Source organism: Capricornis sumatraensis, chromosome 4 (genome assembly GCF_032405125.1).
Source record: "Capricornis sumatraensis isolate serow.1 chromosome 4, serow.2, whole genome shotgun sequence".
In the NCBI taxonomy this organism is placed as follows: domain Eukaryota; kingdom Metazoa; phylum Chordata; class Mammalia; order Artiodactyla; family Bovidae; genus Capricornis; species Capricornis sumatraensis.
Genome location: NC_091072.1, coordinates 117,809,407 through 117,829,813, shown reverse-complemented (window position 1 = coordinate 117,829,813; position 20,407 = coordinate 117,809,407). Strand labels below are relative to the sequence as shown.

Genomic DNA, 20,407 nt, shown 5'->3' with positions numbered 1-20,407 from the left:
CTTCATGTACTTTTTCTGTTTTTAGTTGTTTGAGGTGGCAAGATAAGTCTTGTCCTCATTACTCCATCCTAATTGAAAGCAGAAATGAGAACGCTTATTTTTTTTAAAAATTACATGATATTTCATTTAATGTATTCCTAATTTATGAATGAAAAATCAGCTGAACAATAATTTCAAGCAATGTTGGAGAAGAATGCATTTGATGTAAAAGAATAATTAAAATACCAAGATAGAATATGGTAAATTACGTGGACATGATGTCCATAAAATACCTTTAGAAATTCAGATGAGAAAAGAATTAGTTTGGGGAGTTTGGCAGAAAGGGAAGGAGTGAGAAAAGGCTATGGCGTGTGTGTGTGTGTGTGTGTGTGTGTGTGTGTGTGTGTGTGTGGATCTAGAAGCAAATTTTTGAGTATTAAGTGAGACTCAGTGGTGGAATAATTTCAGAGAGAGTTTAGGGCTGGTCTAATCACAGTTAAAGATAGTTTTTTAAGAATACATGGAGAAAATCACAGGAAGAATAGGGTTTCTGTGTTGTTCTGGTTGAGCATGATTTGTGGTCTGTTGTGGAAAAGGAGAGAGATGCCTTTGTCCTATAGATTCCCTGTCATTGCAGTGCTAGCAGAAGAGGAAGGGAGAAAAGTCAGTGTACCATCTGCTTACTTCAGCAGTGGAGAAGACAGGGCACTGTGGACAGTGAAGATGATGAGCGTTGGTCTGAGATTTATGAATCTTTAGAAATCCTGTAGTAAGTAGCCTTTAGGCTTTCAGCCATTGCTATTTAAATGGTTTTCAGGTTATCTAGACGTTTAAGTGGGGTGGGGGTGCTGTTGAACTCAACATGGACCTGCTAGAGAAAGTGAGTGGGGTGGCTCTGGGTGGAGCTTTCTTGAGTTGGAATGGTTGCCTGTCACTTAACCTGTGCAGTAACTATGAACAGAAGTTCAGCCAAATATATGCTTTTATCATTTTCTCTCTTGAGGAACCAGGAGACATTTTGGAACAACTGGGAATATATGTGTTGTGTTTGGGTTCATTTCACTTAGCCTATATTTTATATAAAGCTTTTAGTAAAAAGAATATGAACCAAACACCACCACCCCCGAACATTGGTAGTGATATTGCTATTATGTGAAAAAGAACTTTACAGTTATAACTCAACTCTTAGGTTTATATTGTGGACTATATACTCTTTCCCCCTTTTTTCTTCTTCCTTCACAATAGGTAGTTATTATTTCTACTACTTTTTTTTTAGCCAAAAGCAGAGAATTTTGTATACATGCTCTCAGTGAATTCTTGTAGATACCCCACTGGGTAGCTGTCTTCATTTTACAAATAAAAGTATTGAGGAATTGAGAAGTTCAGTGACTTGTCCACAGTCACACAACCGTACATGGCAAAGCCTGGGTTTAAATCCACATTTAGCTTATTCCAACGTTTATGCTATTTCTATCCACCACCCCCTTTTTTTTAATGCTAGCCATTACCTTAAGTATCATATGAAGGATACAGGCCTTAGTATTTATTTAACTTTTTCTTTAACATAAGGAAAATCTCTGTAATTTACCTTTAGCCAGAACCTTGAGAAGTGTCTGCTAATTTTCTTAGAGCCTTAGGTTTCTCTGGGCTAAGTACAGAATTGATCAATTTAACTATTCTATATATAACTTCAGAGAAGGCAATGGCACCCCACTCCAGTACTCTTGCCTGGAAAATCCCATGGACGGAGGAGCCTGGTAGGCTGCAGTCCATGGGGTCGCAAAGAGTCAGACACGACTGAGCGACTTCACTTTCACTTTTCATTTTCATGCATTGGAGAAGAACATGGCAACCCACTCCAGTGTTCTTGCCTGGAGAATCCCAGGGATCGGGGAGCCTGGTGGGCTGCTGTCTGTGGGTCCGCACAGATTCGGACACGACTGAAGCGACTTAGCAGTAGCAGTATACATAACTTTCATTTCCTGAAATTTTATCTCAGCTCTTAGAGTTTGATGGCTTAGTATATCACATGGGAGCATTTGTACAGGATAAGAGAGAAATCAAAGAACTGGCTCTTTTGAGCAGCTCTTAGCCACTTTGGGCAAGGAAGCAGCTAAGCTTTTAATGGCACTTTGCTGACTATTACAGAAGAAAACACAGTTTCACATGGTATACCTAATGTTTCTTCTTTTTCACTATATTCTATCCCTTGGGTAAGGTCTCTTTCTCACAGAATCAGATTCTAAGAGCTGTAATGAGCTTTACTTTACTAATCAGGAAACAGAACCCCAGAGGAAGTGAGCTGTCCAAGGTCATACAGTTCAGTACAGCAGAAATGGAGCTAGTTCTCCAGTTCAGAACATCTTCTTAGAAACCTCCGGGCCTTTAATGAAAGATGTGCAGTCTGTAGAGGCTAAAATGTGAAGTTTGTATGCCCCCTGTTCCTAGAGAGAAAAAATGAAAATGAGTTAAAAGGTGAACTCAGATATCTTGGGCGTTCTTTGCTGGGAAATTATTCTTGAATGAAGCTGGATAGTCTAGTTGATGTGATAATGATAATGAAGTTCTAAGGAAGAAAGATTATAAGTAAGAAATAAATGTGCCCTTTGAAATGCTTGAGCATTTGTCTTGACTTGGAAATAGGAAACGTGGAATGAAATCTGGGAGTGTTTTTGTTACCAAGCAATCATTATAGTGTATTAGTCAGTTCAGTCACTCAGTCATATCCCAGTCTTTGCCACCCCATGGACTGCAGCACACCAGGCTTCCCTGTTCATTGCCAACTCCCGGAGCTTGCTCAAACTCATGTCCATCAAGTCAGTAATACCATCCAACCATCTCATCCTCTGTCGTCCCCTTCTCCTCCTGCCTTCAATCTTTCCCAACATCAGGGTCTTTTCCAGTGACTTAGTTCTTCACATCAGGTGTCCAAAGTATCGGAGTTTCAGCTTCAGCATCAGTCCTTCCAGTGAATATTCAGGACTGATTTCCTTTAGGATGGACTAGTTGGATCTCCTTGCAGTCCAAGGGATTCTCAAGAGTCTTCTCCAACACCACAGTTCAAAAGCATCAGTTCTTCGGCACTCAGCTTTCTTTATAGTCCAACTCTCACATCCATATAGATAGCTTCTTTTTAGTGCTCTTAGGAACTGATTTTAGATCTCCGCTCTTGGTTTTCTGCATGCCACCTTTCTAAAGTTGAATATCCTCCCTTACTTTGAGATAGGACTAGGTTTTCCTGGTTAGTAATGACGGTTTCTCCATGATAGATTTTTTTTCATGACTTCTCCCAACATAGGACTTTTAATTTCTTTTCTAGATTTATTTGCCTCATTTTGAGGAAGGAATAAATATTGCAGCCACTAGTTTATATTTCATTGCCATTCCTGACGGGTCGGAGTCTGTAGTGTGCCTGATTAATTTGTGTGCTAGAGACCAATAGAATAATGGGAATTGTTTTCCTTCCTTTAAACTGCATTCTGATATTGGCCACCATTACATTTGTGAAGAAGGAGGAAGATGAAGAGTTACACATTTTAATTGACAAATACTTGTTTTTTCTTTTGTTTATGTTTTGAGAGTGATTAGACCCTTGAAAGTCTTGGTTTTCAGGACTTAGAATGATGTTTAGCACATAGTGTTGGATGTACTTGTACATGGCACTCGGACTACGACCAGAAGTAAAGTACACATCTGTTTCTGCTCTTATTTGAGTTTTTTGTTTTGTTTTGTTTTGTTTTTTACTTCCTGTAATCTAAATGTATCTAATTGCCTAAAGTGTATGTAAAAGGGCTGTTTTTAGAATTGTGCTAAATACTTCTCATCTTCTTTAACTTCTCTCATTTGCCTTTAATAAATCTTAGTATTGTTAAATGGTTAAAGAAACATAGAAGTCCATTAAATCAATGTCCTTTCTCAAAATGAAAAAGGAACCTGGAATTCTGTAATTTACTTATGGTTGAAATCCTTTCCAGAAAATAAATTATGACCTCTGGGTCAGAATGATAGACACTTTACTTGCCTTGCATCTCTTATAAGACTCCACTGAAATAACAGTATAGAAGTGCAAAAAGAAATAAACCAAGAACAGCAAACACTAACAGAGAAGGGTGAAGAATTATTTTAAACAAAAGTTAAACAGATTTCTTTAAAAGAAAGCAAAAAGGAGCCAGTTGATGGATGAATGGAGGAGAAGCTAAAGCCTGCCGGTTATTACCAGGAGCCTGTGAGTGGTGTGGAAGCTGGTTTGCCTAGCAGGAACCCTAAGAGGCTCTGGGTTCAGAGCAGGAGTGAAGAAGGGATGGACAACAGGGATTTCGTGTGCATTCTACAAGGGTTGATTCAACTGCTTGGCCTCGATGTAACCTTTCCAACTCCTTCCCAGTGGAAGTAGCCAGTGTTTACTATTGCTGCCTCTTTTCTCCAGCATTAAAAAAAAAAAAAAGGAAAAATCAAAACCCCAGGTTGTTTAACTCCAAATAAATTGGTCAAAAATGTTTGGCGAAATTTAACTTTTTGTATTAAATATTGGCACCCCTTCTTTAATATGATATTTGGGGCCTAGGAGGAGGTCGTTGCATATACTGAAATGAACCCTGAAAACCATTGATGTGCTCTTTCTTATCTCATACTGAGTTCCCAATTAGAATTTTAATTCTAGGAAGAGACCCAGTAACAACAGATTTCCTTACAGGATAGCAGAGGAAACCCACACCAGCTAACCAAGTTTTATACCTGGGTCACCAGTGCACTTTCAGCATGAAAGGGAAGAGAAGAAACAAAAAGAAGTACTTACCCAAACGGAAACATAATCCAGGGGGCAGAGAAGAATTTAAAGAAACATTCTAACTAATGTAGTAAGGTTAAAGAAGAGAAAGCATGCCTAAAACCAGTACTGGGTACAATGAGAAGGGAACAATTTGAGAATGTGAAAGAACTTGAGAGATTAAGAATGTGATAGTTAAAAGAAAACAGGCCATCGAAGGAAAGAAAGTAAAGATATTTCCCAAAATGCAAGCTTCAAGATGCAAAGATGGAAAACACAAGAGATAAGTCTCAGATGATTTCCTTAGCCCGTGTGCCCTAAAAACAGAGCCTGAGACAGTACTTTATTGGGGAATACAATCTCAGGAAAGCAGGACAAGAAAAGGGGAGAGAGAACAAAGGAGAAAGGTTGGACAAAGCTTTGTAAAAGACATTGCTGATGCCTTGGCTTCAGCAGAAGTCTTAAAAGACATTGTATAGATTACTGTTCCTCTTGCCAGGCCTCCTAAGTATGGGGACATGTTTTCATCTACTGGTTTCCTCTCACCTCCTGCTCATCCCACTTTTTGGTCAAAGTTTGCTGTTCAAATGGTTACCACACCTGACCTGTTCAGTGGCCTCTCGGGGAGGCCAAGACCTACTCTCTTTGTGCACAGATCTGCAGATTGATGTGATATCTGAGTCTGGAGAGGTGAGAGGAGTCAGTACCCCTAAGGTAGCCTGCAATTCAGGAGACCTGGTTTTGATCCCTGGGTTGGGAAGATCCCCTGGAGAAGGTACCCACTCCAGTATTCTTGCCTGGAGAATCCCATGGACAGAGAAGCTTGATGGGCTGCTGTCCACGGGATCACAAAGGTTGGACACAGCTGAGCAACTGAGCACATATTCTAGGTAGCCTCCAGCCTTGGAGCGTCTGCCTTTTTTTTTTTTTTTTTTTTTATTAAATTTTAAAATCTTTAATTCTTACATGTGTTCCCAAACATGAAACCCCCTCCCACCTCCCTCCCCATAACATCTCTGTGGGTGATCCCCATGCACCAGCCCCAATCATGCTGTATCCTGCGTCAGACATAGACTGGCGATTCAATTCTTACATGATAGTATACATGATAGAATGCCATTCTCCCAAATCATCCCGCCCTCTCCCTCTCTCTCTGAGTCCAAAAGTCCGTTATACACAGCTGTGTCTTTTTTCCTGTCTTGCATACAGGGTCGTCATTGCCATCTTTCTAAATTCCATATATATGTGTTAGTATACTGTATTGGTGTTTTTCTTTCTGGCTTACTTCACTCTGTATAATCGGCTCCAGTTTCATCCATCTCATCAGAACTGATTCAAATGAATTCTTTTTAACGGCTGAGTAATACTCCATCGTGTATATGTACCAAAGCTTCCTTATCCATTCATCTGCTGATGGACATCTAGGTTGTTTCCATGTCCTGGCTATTATAAACAGTGCTGCGATGAACATTGGGGTACATGTGTCTCTTTCAATTCTGGTTTCCTCGGTGTGTATACCCAGCAGTGGGATTGCTGGGTCATAAGGTAGAGAAAAGGTTAACAGAGGGTCATTCCCAAGAGGACTGGTGAAGGGAAGGAGCGGGGAGGAGACTACCGTTTTCTGTCAAAAATTCTTCCGTATCCATTGGGTTCACTATCATGTGCATGTATAATTTCATAAAAATAAAAATCAACTTTAAAAACAAAAAATAGATTACCCAAAATACCCTGGAAATAAATACCAAAAGCTTTTTAGAATATATTTGGAGGAAAATATTGAAAGGTGAAATCTAATCAGTAGTTGAGAGGGTTCTATACCCCTCCAACCTGGTTTTCCCCTGCCCGCTTTGTTGCTTTGTTTCTCTCCGCACCACTCCTTCTGTTTCTTGTTTTACTCACCTGTTCATTATCCGTCTCTCCACTAGAAGGTAGACTCTATAAGGGCAAGAACCCTGTATTTTTAATCACTGTTCCCCAGCACCTAGAACAAAGTGTCTAATAATCCATGGTAAGTACTCAGTAAATATTTGATGGCAAGAATTGAAGCCGAATAGATAAATTTTGCAGGGAGCATGACTTCCATGCAGAAGTATTGGGACTTGAGCTGTAGGCATTGAGCAATCTAGGATTTTAAGAAAAGAATTAATTAGCAACACCTGATTGGGTTTTATTTTAGAAAGTTCACTGGCAGCTGCTTGGAAAATTCATTAGGTTGAGGTTAAGCTAAAAGAAAGAAGAACTATTAAAAGAAAGATTCTTGGGTTATCCTGGGTGAGAATTGTTGAGAGCAGAGACTCATTTTTCTTTTCATTTTCCACAGTACATAGCATGGACTCTCACATGTAGCTTCTCAGTTAATATGTATATATATGAATAACTCCTTCTGTAGTAAATATTTATGAGTGATTACGTTGTAGTGAACTTCCTTCAGAGTTCCTAAGCTATTGACAGAAAGGTCCCTATCTTTTTTACAGACAACTTCAGAAGCAGATATTCAACTACCTGGTTAATTCAGTTTAGCATGTATTTTTTAAACATCAATTACAGTATGCTTATTGTTTGGTGAGGAAGCTACTGTAAAGTAGTATATGACTCAGTCCCTGATCCGTTTAGGGGCTTTACTCATGAAATGACTAGAGGAAATATAAACCATCATGTTAACTGTGGTTGCCAGGCAAAATGCAGTTTTGTCCTGTAAAGGGTATGGGGGAAAATTTTGTCTATTATTGTATGTACATATCGTGCAAATTACTCATTTTAAAGAGGTAGACTATAATAGAACATCCAGTGCAAAAATCTATGAAGAATCATTAAATATTTTATTATTTAGCACACACAGCAAAATCTTGCTATTGTCTTATTCTGAACATGAGTTGTGGATAATTTTAATGATATTTCAGTTTAACATAGAGAAGACACAAAACTTAATTGTCCGTGAAGACACAATAAAGACTAAATTAATTTAAATTGGAGTGAAAAGTTTGGTTGAGAAAAAGAATAATTATCCATGCACTGTATAAATCACAAATTACATTGGATAGAATAGACAGTCAACCATTAATTTGTGTGTAAGATCCTTTCATTTCCAAGGAAGCTGGTAGCTGACTGGAGTACCTCTTGTGGTCTCTTGTTGCCAGAAGATGTGATTCACAGATGTTTGAGGTTCTCGATACTGCTTTAAGGAGATCTGGAAGAAAGAGCTCTTAAGAGGTTGGAGACATTAAGACTATTACCGGGTTTGTCATTTTTAGCCTAATAGACTATTGGTTTGAATGACTTTGTTCTGAAATATTTATTTTTCTGTTTAAATATTTATTATTTTGAGATGGCAGAACTCAGCCTCAGGGGAGAGATCAGGCTGGCTTTTCTCTCTTACTAATTTGAAAGAGGGATGTGTGTGTGTATTTTGAAGACAAATGATTTGGTGGCAAGTTTGCGCAGTGTGGGAGACCTGGGTTCAATCGCTGGATCTGGAAGATTCCCCTGGAAAAAGAATGGCAACCCACTCCAGTATTTTTGCTTGGAGAACTCCACGGACAGGGGAGCCTGGCAGGCTGCAGCCCATGGGGTCGCAAAAAATCAGACACGACTGAACAACTAACACACATTTTGCAATATTCTTGTCAGCCAAGCCTGTACCTCCCTTAGTACTAGTACCAGATCCTGAAATTGACTTTTAGTCTAAGCATGAAGGTAAAGTATATTGTATTTCCTGTTTTATTTTTGTTTATCATCTGTTTGCAAGAGCTCAGAATTACCCTCAGTCCCCTCCTGCAACTCCATCTCCCCTTCATGTGGCTACAGAACACTCTCACTTTGGGTCCTGGTTCCTCAGTTATACCCACTCTAGAGCAAGGGCCCTTGTTAGGCTTGCATTTCAGGGTTTGCATTAAAAAAAAAAAATGGTGCTTATTCTCTTATCTGTGGATTCCACATAAGGTAATTGTCTCCTTTCAGGTAACCTACATTTATGGCCACTATTACCTTCTTCTCATAGCCTACTCCCTCCCTAAGGTCTGCCCTTCTAGAGGTTTAGATGCTTCAGGGTATTTTCTATAAGCACCTGCCACCACCGTCACTCTCTTCATTTTGCCCAGCCAAAGCCTCTAAAAGCAGTATTTCTCAGTGTGGTACCCAAACTACCTACTGGAATAGTACCAGTATCATGATTCGTTAAAGATATGTCCCCAGAGTGTTTGTTATGCACAGTAAAATATGGAATCTCTACTTTCAAGGAACCAGGTAAAAGATGAGTTTGTGGGTGTGAGGGGCTGGGTCCCTACCGTGTGGGTTTGGTGATCATATCTTTGAGACCGCATTTGGAATAGATGTGGCCCTGGACTCCTTTCTTGGAATCAGAAATACTTTCCCTTAAAATTAATATTTCAGTTGGTGATTGGATTTTGTTAGTATAGTCATTATCCTATAATCATTAAATCTGTTTTTGTGAGTTTCCTTGGGGTCCCAGCCATCTACTAAGCTACAAACAGCCAAATGAAAAATGAACTGCTGAAATTGAAGTGAAGTGAAGTCGCTCAGTAGTGTCCGACTCTTTGCGACCCTATGGACTGCAGCCTACCAGGCTTCTCCGTCCATGGGTTTTTCCAGGCAAGAATACTGGAGTGGGTTGCCATTTCCTTCTCCAGGAGATCTTCCCAACCCAGGGACTGAACCTGGGTCTCCCACATTGCAGGCAACACTTTACCATCTGAGCCACCAGGGAAGTCCCACTTGGAGGCTGCATGGAAACTTCATGAAACTTTCATGAAACTTCATGAAAAACTTCATAGGATTTTCCTCTCAATTTCTAACTAACCTACAGATTGTCTGACATCTTATGGCTTTGGGTATAATTTATATTTATTGTAAGAGAGAAAATACATTATTTTTATCTTTTTTGCCATAAGCGTGTAGGTAAATTGAGAGTCTAGAATGAATTTCACTTTTTGCCCAGTAAACTGGTGTTGTTTTGTCTTGGTACATGTTTACTCATCTGTTTTATTTCTCTGGGTTTTCTTCATGGCCTGTCAGTTCTCTACAGAGTTCTTAAAAATTATTTTAATTGACTCTGGATCATCTTTAATCCAGTGGTCTGTCCTTATCTTTCTGCATTACTAGTTGTATAGCTCTTTCTTCCTTTGGTCACAAACATTTGGTATAAGAGCTGAGAAGAGTGACAACCCTCTGCTCAGTCCTTCTCAACGGAGAGCTCTTTGTAAACTTACTTTACAGAAGCAGGTAGAGTTTGAAATCTGAGCCTGTCTGAAAAATCCCAAGGGATAAAAATGATATAATTTATAAAATACTTAATACAAAAATATTTTTTCCTCTGTTACAAACCTAGAGAATTAATGTCCATTTATCTACAGCATTAGGAAAAAGATTAGTGACATTGGCATTATCTAAAAAACTAAGTGATTCTTTTTATGATGGTTTAAATAAAATTAATATTGATCTGTTTCTATCGGTGATCCATTCTGAGCACAGACGTAATGTGCAAATTGGGAAACTTTTAAGATAGGATTTGTAGCCTGTGATTTGTAACACAACAGCAGACTAGTATAAAAATGGGACTCAAGATAACCAAGCTGAAAAAATTACAGTGAAGTTGAAAAGTAAATTGGAAGATACAGACAAAATACTTTTCTCTCCTTAAGATTACTTAGACTTTTATTACCCTAGGAAAATGAAGATGATTATATTTGGGGCCTTTCTACAGTACTTTATGCTTAGCTTTATTTGTAGCACAGATAACATTAATGTAATTATTAGCTTATGTGCCTTCTCAGTTTCTAAGTTTGGTCCTACAAAAGCAAAATCTCATTTTTATCTCCTCTCCCCACCGTGTTGAAGACAGAGTGTTATAAATGTTTAAATGTCGGTAAGTAATCTCAAACAATATGCAGAATAATTTATTAAGAACAGCAAATATAGTTAAGGAATGATAACAAACCTTGACTCATTTACCCTAAGCAGTGTGACTTGTAAAAGAGTGAAAAATTTTTTTCTTTAAAGTATTGATAAAGGTGAGTGGGTTGATAGGTCACAAATAGTGAGTCTGCAACTCGAAATCTTAAAAAATCACCTGTTCTGCCTGCTTCTCTATAACTGGTTGGTTTCCAAGTTCTTATAATTCCATCACACAGCATCTCTTGATTCCATTTCCTTTGCCCTACTACATTTGTCTAGGCCTACCTGTCTTCTCCAATATATTACAAAAGCCTTCTAGGTCTCCCCCCTTCTAGTACATTCCATGTATTGCTAATATTATAAGCTGTGATTCTGTTATTCCTCTATTTGAACAGTTGTTCACTGCCGAGGAATAATAGTTAAAATCATCAGTATCTAAGTATTGGGGTATAGGGATACTCAGTACACAGAACAGAACATCACAAAGGATGAGGGAGAGATTCCAAGTAAGTCTTGGACTGGAAAGGTGCTTAACTCATCAGCAGAAATCTGAAAAAAAAGTGACAGACTCAGTTCTTCGATAGTTTGTTGTGTTAGTGGGATGCTAAGAGGGGATGTTTACCCAGAAGACCTGGACTGATCAGCTGGGAAGCTGGGCCCCAGGTCAACAGTTTCACTTGTTCTCATGTAATCCTCACAAGTTTCTGAGTAAATAAGCCAGTTTGCAGATGAAGAAACGGGCTAGAAATGCTTAAAGTGACTCATCCATATCTGATAAGAGGTATGGTTAGGATTTGAACCAAGGTCTGTCTTTCAAGGTCAGGCTGTTTCTTCAATGAAAGCTTGGGAGAATGGGCATGGCTGGACCTAAAAAATACATGGAAGTCACTCCTAGGCAGGTAACTGTTGGAGTTCTGGGATTGATGTGGGAGAGTAGACTGATAAAAGGGTTGAGTCTTGCTTGGTCCTTAGGTTATACATTTTTCCTGTTTGATGGGGCCTGTTCACTATGATAGTACATTCAAATTTAAAATTAAGACATTAGACATATTTCACATTGTACACCAGAAGATCAGAGATAATGTTTCACCTCTGTTACTCCATGTGATTTAAAGGAGAAAGATGTCATCTTTAACTCTTGTGTTTACAAAACCACATACCTAAAGCATAAGCATGTAAGTGTTGATTCCTCTCATTACAAACAATACTCCACCAGTTCTCACTTCCTTTTCCAACACTCTTCCCCCACTTAATATCAACCCAAGATAACATTTGTTTGATTTCATACTATCCTTCCTGATGGCTCTCTACTCTAGCCAAACAAAACAATATACTGCTGGGCACATAACATGTGACCGTTCTTCTTAATCTTCATTTATTTAAAAAATCTTAACACTTTATATTTATTAGGTACCATATGTAATTCTGCATTGTGCAAAACTGACCCCACTCATTATGATGAAGCTTTTAATCTAATAGGAGAGATGGAACTCGTATCTAGATATGTTAAATATAAGGCTTTGAGTTTAAATGTCTGTAGACCTTAGTTGTGCAAGTTAAATGCTATGAGAATCCAGGAGAGGAGAATTTGTTTCCAACTGGAAAGGGTGAATGCAGTCACTCACTGAAGGTCTGCTGTATTAGACATTGTATGAGGTGCTGTTGTTTTTGTTTTTATCTTTTAGCTCCTTTCAGCCTCACGGTCAGTGCTGTTATGTTTGTTTTATGGTAGACAAAACTGAGGCTTAGTGTCTTGTCCAAAACCACACAAGTAACTGATCACAGAGTTAGGGTTCTATCCCAGGTTTATTTAGATCTAAAGGGTAATCTCTCTCTTCTACACCTGATGTCAGCAGACTGGCCTGTGGGCAAATTGGGCCCACTACCTGCTTTAGTAAGGCTCGTGATATTCTCACATTTTTAAATGGTTGAGAAAAAAATCAAAAGAGGAATAATATTTCAGTGTCCGTGAAAATTTTCCTGGAACACAGATACACCCTTTTGTTTACCTGTTACCTGTTGGCTGCTTTCCAGTTGTAGCAGCAGAGGAGTTGCAGCTGACTCCTGCTTTCTCCCACCCTCCTCTAAGGATGGCTTTACAGAGGAAGGCATTACTTGAGTTGCTTACTTTTTCAGTGTAATGAATATTGTGATAGAGGGAGGACAGCATTGGGAAAGACCCTGATCCTGATCCTTACTGTTGCAGTCTGGCTGTGACTTGGGAAAGCATCATCTTTAGGGAATATTCTAGATTCAGTGCAATACAGACATATATATATTGTGTTGAGAACCCTGCTGGAGATGCTACGAGGAGTAGTGACTAGCAACCCCAGCTATAAAATTGGCTTAGATTTGGATTAGAGTCTGCATATGTCAGCTGTTTGCAGAGTGGCTTTTGATAAGATTCTTAACCTTTTAAAATGTCAGTTTCTCTATCTGTAAAAGGAGAACATTGGAAATACCTAGCTTTTAGAGTTGTGAGAATTAAATGAGTTAATATATTCAAAGTGCTTAGACTTTTACCAGACATATAAGAAACATAGACCCTCTGTATATTTAGAATATATACTTTCAAATACATTTAGTAGACAGTAGTTATGACCAACCTAGATAGCATATTAAAAAGCAGAGACATTACTTTGCCAACAAAGGTCCATCTAGTCAAGTCTATGGTTTTTCCAGTGGTCATGTACGGATGTGAGAGTTGGTCTGTGAAGAAAGCTGAGCGCCAAAGAATTGATGTTTTTGAACTGTGGTGTTGGAGAAGACTCTTGAGAGTCCCTTGGACTGCAAGGAGATCCAACCAGTCCATCCTACAGGAGATCAGTCCTGAATGTTCATTGGAAGGACTGATGTTGAAGCTGAAACTCCAATACTTTGGCCACCTCATGTGAAGAGTTGACTCATTGGAAAAGACTCTGATGCTGGGAGGGATTGGGGGCAGGAGGAGAAGGGGACGACAGAGGGTGAGATGGCTGGATGGCATCACTGACTCAATGGACATGAGTTTGAGTGAACTCCGGGAGTTGGTGATGGACAGGGAGGCCTGGCGTGCTGCTATTCATGGGGTCACAAAGAGTCGGACACGACTGAGCGACTGAACTGAACTGAAACTCTTAAGAGGCAAATTTTTAATTTGTGTTATGTCTTCAGTGCCTAAAACAGCTGTGGATCCACAGTAGTTAATTTAGTACATGTCTTGGAATTGAAATTAGATTTCAAATCTCCTCATTTCCTTTTCAGCTGGTTGATCATTCTAAAAGCTTTTTCAGTGGATTTTTCTTCTTTGCAAGTTGGTGCCTCTGTCACTATAATAAGTTTTGTATATCTATAGTTTGTTTTGGGCTTCCCAGGTGGCTCAGCGGGTAAGGAAACCACCTGCAATGAGAGAGACCTTGATTTGATCCCTGGATTCGAAGATCCCCTGGAGAAGAGAAAGGCTACCCACTCCAGTATTCTGGCCTAGAGAATTCCATGGACACAGTCCATGGGTTTGCAAAGAGTTGGACACGACTGAGTGACTTTTCACTTAGTTTGTTTTCTTTCTCTTTTTATTTTGGCTGAGCTGTAAGGCATAGACTGAATCTATGCCCCCTACATTGGAAGCACAGAGCCTTAACCACTGACCGCCAGGGAAATCCCTGTAGTTTGTTTTCTTAAATATTGTTCCCACAAATATATGGTAATGAGGGTTGTTTTTGTTTGGTTTGTTTTTTTTTTATTTCATGTGACATCCATTACAGTGGCATCCAGTAGGATTTTAATATTTTATCAAGTTGTGGAAGTTTGGCTCCACTGGTCTACCTGGTGCTTGTGTTTGTTGAAAACAACTTTTATTGAGAGTCTAGAGTTTTAATTGCTTCACATTTTATGTTACCAGTTCTTCACAACAGTATCATAACATTAACATTGCTGTTTTATAGATTAAGAAAATGGGGCACAGAGAAAGTAGGTTGTAGCATATTCAATTGTTTACAGCTGTAGTAAGTGACAGAACTGAGGTTGAAATTATGTTTTGACCATACACTCCAGCATTCCTCTTTGTGAAATACAAAATTTGTTGGGTCTCAGATGAATTTGATAAAATTTTAGGTAATGTGTAAATAGTGGAATAAACAAATTTGTTTGCATTGGCGAAAAATACATTTTCAAAAGTTATTAACAGTCTTCATAACTTATACATTCCTTTGTGCTTATCATCTTGAACTTTACTCAAAGATGGCATCTTAAAATCATTTGAGTTGCAGTAGTATACATTCTGTGTGAAATAAGTACTATTCTTATCTTCTTAATATTTAATTTTTCTCCTTAAACTTTTGTGTAGATAATATAATGATGATGAGATGACAGTCTTGAATCAGTTTGTTGAAATATCAAATATAACCCAGATTTGTCTGTTTCATGTACCTCTCTTCAGGGTTTTTCTTTCCCCCAGTCATTTGAAAATAACTTTAGAAAAACTCTTCTCACTTATTTATATCTTCTTACTTTTTAAACCAGAGAATTAGAAATGTAGGTAGGTTTTTCTGAAATTTGGGAAATCTGACTTTTTAGTATAGTTGTAAATTATGTTGCTTCTGGAAACCAAAGCATTATTTTTGTTTATAATATCCTGCCAGCCACTGTAGCGAATTCATGTGGATAGTGGGAGGATTGGATGCATCCTGCTTTTCGTATCCTCATAGCTTTTCACAAAATGGGACATCATTCTGCTTTTTTGAAAACAGTGTTATTATGAAGGGTTAGGGAGAAATCGGGGTTGAAGTTCTAAAAGGAATGCTCAGGGGAGTTGACGTTTGAGCAGAGAGACCTGAGGGAGGTGTACAAGTCAACAAATGCTGGAGTACCTGTGGCACCATGAGAGGCAGGGCAGAATACAAAGTAACTCTCTTTCATTTTAATGAGCTACACTGGTAAGAACTAAAAGCTAACTCTCCTTTATTTTTCCTCTCATCTTTCACATAAAATCTTAGTTTATATTCTAGGAAAGAAAGGAGTTGTAGATAAATCTTTATTAGAGCCTTGTTAGGCAAGGTAGAAATGTTATTTTCATCGTACTCCTTATTGTCAGTTTTTTAATCTTGTGGATGAGAAAGTTTATAGGCTATTAAATTAAGGAAAAGAATTTATGTCTAGTTTTGTGGGCTACAAGAAAAAGTTAATTCATTTTGTCAGATGAGATATACTTAAACTGTTTAGTCTGTGATTTTAAAACATTTTCATACAAACTTAAGAGGTAAATTCTTACCTAGAAATAATCATGTTGACTATTATCTCACAGTTTGTCTGCAGGCTATAGTGCTTCTCTTCTGAACTTAAAACTTAGGAATATAGCCTGGAAATTTAATGAAAGTCTGAAAACCATATAACATTTCTAAATTATAATAATGTTTACCTGGGGAAGTTTTTAGACATTGCAGAGTGTGTGAGGTAAAATGCAAACTCACTCCTATTCCAGTTTCTTACCTGTAGTGTATAAACATAGTATTTTTTAATAACATTCAAAAAAATTCCTGTATGTAACAAAATAAACTATCAAGAGTTTCTTCTATATCTCCTGATAAGGGTTTACATTTCCCTTTTGAGGGAGAAATAGTTCAGCCTCTACCTTGTCTTGCATTACTTTGAAACACATGGTACAAAGGCCACAAGCGAATCTTAGAAGTTTTGACCTTTCTTCCCCCCATCTCCCACTGCTAATTGACAGGTTTGCTCAGTTGACTGAGCCAGCTTTGTCAAGACTGCCTCTGGGGGGAGAGTTAATTTTGTGCTTTGTGTGCCAGAGCATCCTCCCCAGCAGAGCTGAAATGGAGGATGGAGGCTGCCCTGAAAGAGGAGAGTCTGAGAGGAGCCCAGTGGGGTATTAGAAGACCCCCTTGCTGTGTTCATAAACTGCACAACAGTGTCTTTAGCCTTTATGGGTTATTTAGTAGACCTGTCCTGTGTCTCTATTCATGCCTGGAGTTGAAGCGTAAGTCTGTGAATACCTTTGGTGCTCTTATTCCCTTATATTCACCAACCCACCTGAAACAGAATTTTTTCTTATCTGTCTTCAGGCCAGTAAATCCCATGAGGACTTCTGAAGAGGTATGCTTCATGTAGGTTGGTAGGTAGATAGATAGTTAGATAGCACTGAATAATTTGAAAGAGAAGGGACAGGATTATATTATTTCCTTCTTAGGACACCCAGAATAGCTAAAGCGAAGTCATTTACAGTACCCTGACCTTGAGATTATGAAAAGAACTTATATAGTGATGAATGACAAGGATTTTCTTTCCTGAAAAACTATGGGTAAAAACTAGGATAATTTTTAAGAACTAAATAAAAGGAAGGATTTTTATGTAAAGCATTCCTATTGCTTTGTAGACGTGATTCTTAGACACTAGAGACAGCTGAATTTTGATGCTGTAACTTCTGTAGGTAATGTCAATGCCATTTTTTTTTTTAGAAGAGCACAATAACTCAATGCTTCAGTATATTGGCTTCCCTTTACTGATTACACTAGTCATCATTCTCTTATTATATTAAAAAATACTTTGTAGGCTTTATTACAAAAGTAATATAAACTTATTAGGAGCATGAGGAAATTGGGAGAGGGGGTTGGATAGATATGTTCACTGTTTTGATTGTGGTGATTTCATGAGTGTACATATATATGTCAAAACTTACCAAAGCGTACACTATGAATAAACCAATGAGGCTTACTGTAGAATTGTCCCTCGGTATCCACAGGGGATTGGTTCCAGGACCCCCTGCAGATACCAGAATCCGCAGATGCTCAAGTCCCTTGTATAAAATGGCATAACTATATCTGCATATAACCTGTGCACATCCTCCCGTATATTTTTAATCATGTCTTAGTTCAGTTCAGTAATCATGTCTAGATTGCTTATAATACCTAGTATAGTGTAAATGTCATGTAAATAGTTATAAATACAATGTAAATAGTTGCTGGACTGTGGCAAAGTAAAGCTTTACTTTTCTGGGACTTTTTTTTTTCCCTAGTATTTTTCAATCAGTGGTTATTTGAATACACGCTGCAGAGCCCACAGATAGAGAAGGCCAACTGTATATGTCAATTATAATTGTGTCAATAAAATGGTTTATTAATTTTTTTATGACTTGATGGTGAAAAAATGGACTTATTTTGCCATTAATATGTATTTCAATTTGTTAGTGAGATTAAGCATTTTTATCATGCAGCCATTTGTATTTCATCTGCTGTGAATTGTTGTTATATTCTTTGCCTCTTTTTCTGTTTATGTGTGTGTTTGTCATCAGTTTGAATAACCTGCACTTAGTGATGGTTACCAGTGTGTGTCTGTCTTACTTTGTAGATGTTTTCCCCAGTAGGTTTTTCTTAACTTTTCTGGTTTTTAGGTTTCCTGTCTTACTTAATAATCTCCCCACCCCAGTAACACTCCCAATATTTCTTATATTTTCATAGTTTTAATTATATTTTATTCCTTTTTCTTTTTTTGCATGGAGCATAAGTATTTTCTTTTTGGTGGGTAGCCAACTTCTAGTCAATACAAATATCATCTGAGCCACCAGGGAAGCCTCTTTAATACCAATGCCATATGATAAATAATCATCCCCTCCACTGAATTGAAATGCCACTTTTATCTTCTATTGAGTTTCCATATAAACTTGAATCAGGATTATCAGTGTTCCTTTAATCATTTTGTATATTAAATCATAGTAGTTTTATGGCAAGTTTTAATATATGATAGAGCATCTCCTTCTCCATGGTTTTTCCTTTTGCAGACTTTATTAATATTTTTTCATATGCAAGTTAGAAAAGTATTTGGTCCTGTTTCCTTCTTTAGGCACCATTTGATTTGCTTCTAATTGGAAATTATACTAGGTTTATATTTTATTTGGGGAATGATTAACCTTTTATCTTTATTATTACTCAGAAATAAAATATACCTTTCTATTTATTCAGATCTTATATATTATATGTTTTATATTATAATTTAAATTTGGGTACTCTTAAATAGATGATTATTGCTAATTTTAAAATAGCCATTCATGTATTTTAAAATAGTTTTTCAAATATTTTCTGCCCATTGGTATATCTTTCTGTGGGATGTGGTTGTTAAAAAGTCGTTAGCTTTCTTTCAAACATGCCTTGTTCTTTTCATTGTGATCTATAACATTTCTTTATAGATTCTAGTGTCCTTTACCAGATACATGTATTGTGAATATTGTCTTGCAGTCTCTGCCTTGTCTCTTTATTATTTTAAGTTGATTTTTGGATAACAATTGTTTTTTAATTTTGGTGAAATCTAGTCTGTCATTTTTTTCTTTAATAGTTCTTAATTTTTTTGTGTCCCCCCAAATTCCTTGTTTATCGCAAATATGTGAAGATTTTGCTGCCTTTTCTAAAAGTTTTATAGTTTTAGCTCTTACACTTAGGTCTATTATCTCTTTTAGGTTAACTTTTACAAAGATAGGGTGAAAGTTGAGGTTTATTTTTTTTCATTGGGTATTCAGTTTTCCATTTATTAAAAAGTCTTTCCTTTCCCCCGCTGAATTGACTTGATGCCTTAATATTCACTGTAAATGTTTATTTCTGACTCTGGATTCTTTTCTGTCTCATTTATCCATTGTCTTTAAACCAGTACCACACTATTGTGATTATTATCACTTTGTAAATCTTGAACTCAGGTAGTGTAAGTTCTCCAGTTTGTGTTACTGTTTTGACTACTCTAGATCCTTTGCATTTCCACAGAAATTTTAATAACAACTTGTCAATTTATACAAAAACACCTGCTGAGGTTTTGATTGGGTTTGTGGAATTTGGGGTGCATTGTCATTTTCAGAATATCCAGCTTTCCAACCTATGATCATATATTTCTCTATTTATAACAGCCTTTGTAAATTTGTTGTTTTATTTTAGGCAGATTTTAAAGGATGGGTGAACCTTCCTTTAAAAAGTAATGTGAGATCTTTCTCCAGTTTTGGATTCATTTTGTTGCAATAGTGTGAGTTTAATGGCCTTCAAATTAATGCTAAAAACCTGGAATGGTGTTAGACAGTGCTGCTGGAAGTTAGGAGAAGGCAATGGCATCCCACTCCAGTACTCTTGCCTGGAAAATCCCGTGGGTGGAGGAGCCTGGTGGGCTGCAGTCCATGGGGTTGCTAAGAATCGGACACGACTGAGCGACTTCACTTTCACTTTTCACTTTCATGCATTGGAGAAGGACATGGCAACCCACTCCAGTGTTCTTGCCTGGAGAATCCCAGGGACGGGGGAGCCTGGTGGGCTGCCGTCTGTGGGGTTGCACAGTCGGACACAACTGAAGCGACTTAGCAGCAGCAGCAGCAGCTGGAAGTTCAGTTTCCTGTAGCTCTCAGTGGGTAGAGAATCCCTTCTTAAATTGAGGGAAAAGAAGGATAACCATAACTGAGAAAGAAAGAGGAATAATTACTATGTTGTTTGGAAGGAAATGATGCTCATGACTAGGAGGAATCCAAGTGACTTAAACCCAGATTTTCTTTGATCCCTAATGATATGATGTCTAAAATATGGGGGAAAGGGTTTATCAAAGTGCTACCACTTTGAAGCATTTGACCATCTCTTTCAGCTATTTCCAAAAGGATAGTGGCCCCAGACTTTGAAAATGTGTTTGTTTTTAGTAAAATAATGACTCTGCCTTTTATGGACTAAAATGGGAGGTCAGAAGGTAAGTTGTTGAGAAGGGAGGATTTTACAAAATCTCTTACACAAGATTTAACTCCTTGTT

The 20,407-nt window shown here is 37.8% G+C and overlaps 1 protein-coding gene across 9 annotated transcripts in view; it reads left to right on the top strand.

Annotated features, from left to right (window-relative positions):
- RBFOX2 (RNA binding fox-1 homolog 2) overlaps nt 1-20,407 on the top strand; it is a 289,425-nt gene that overhangs the window by 203,993 nt on the left and 65,025 nt on the right. The window lies entirely within an intron of this gene.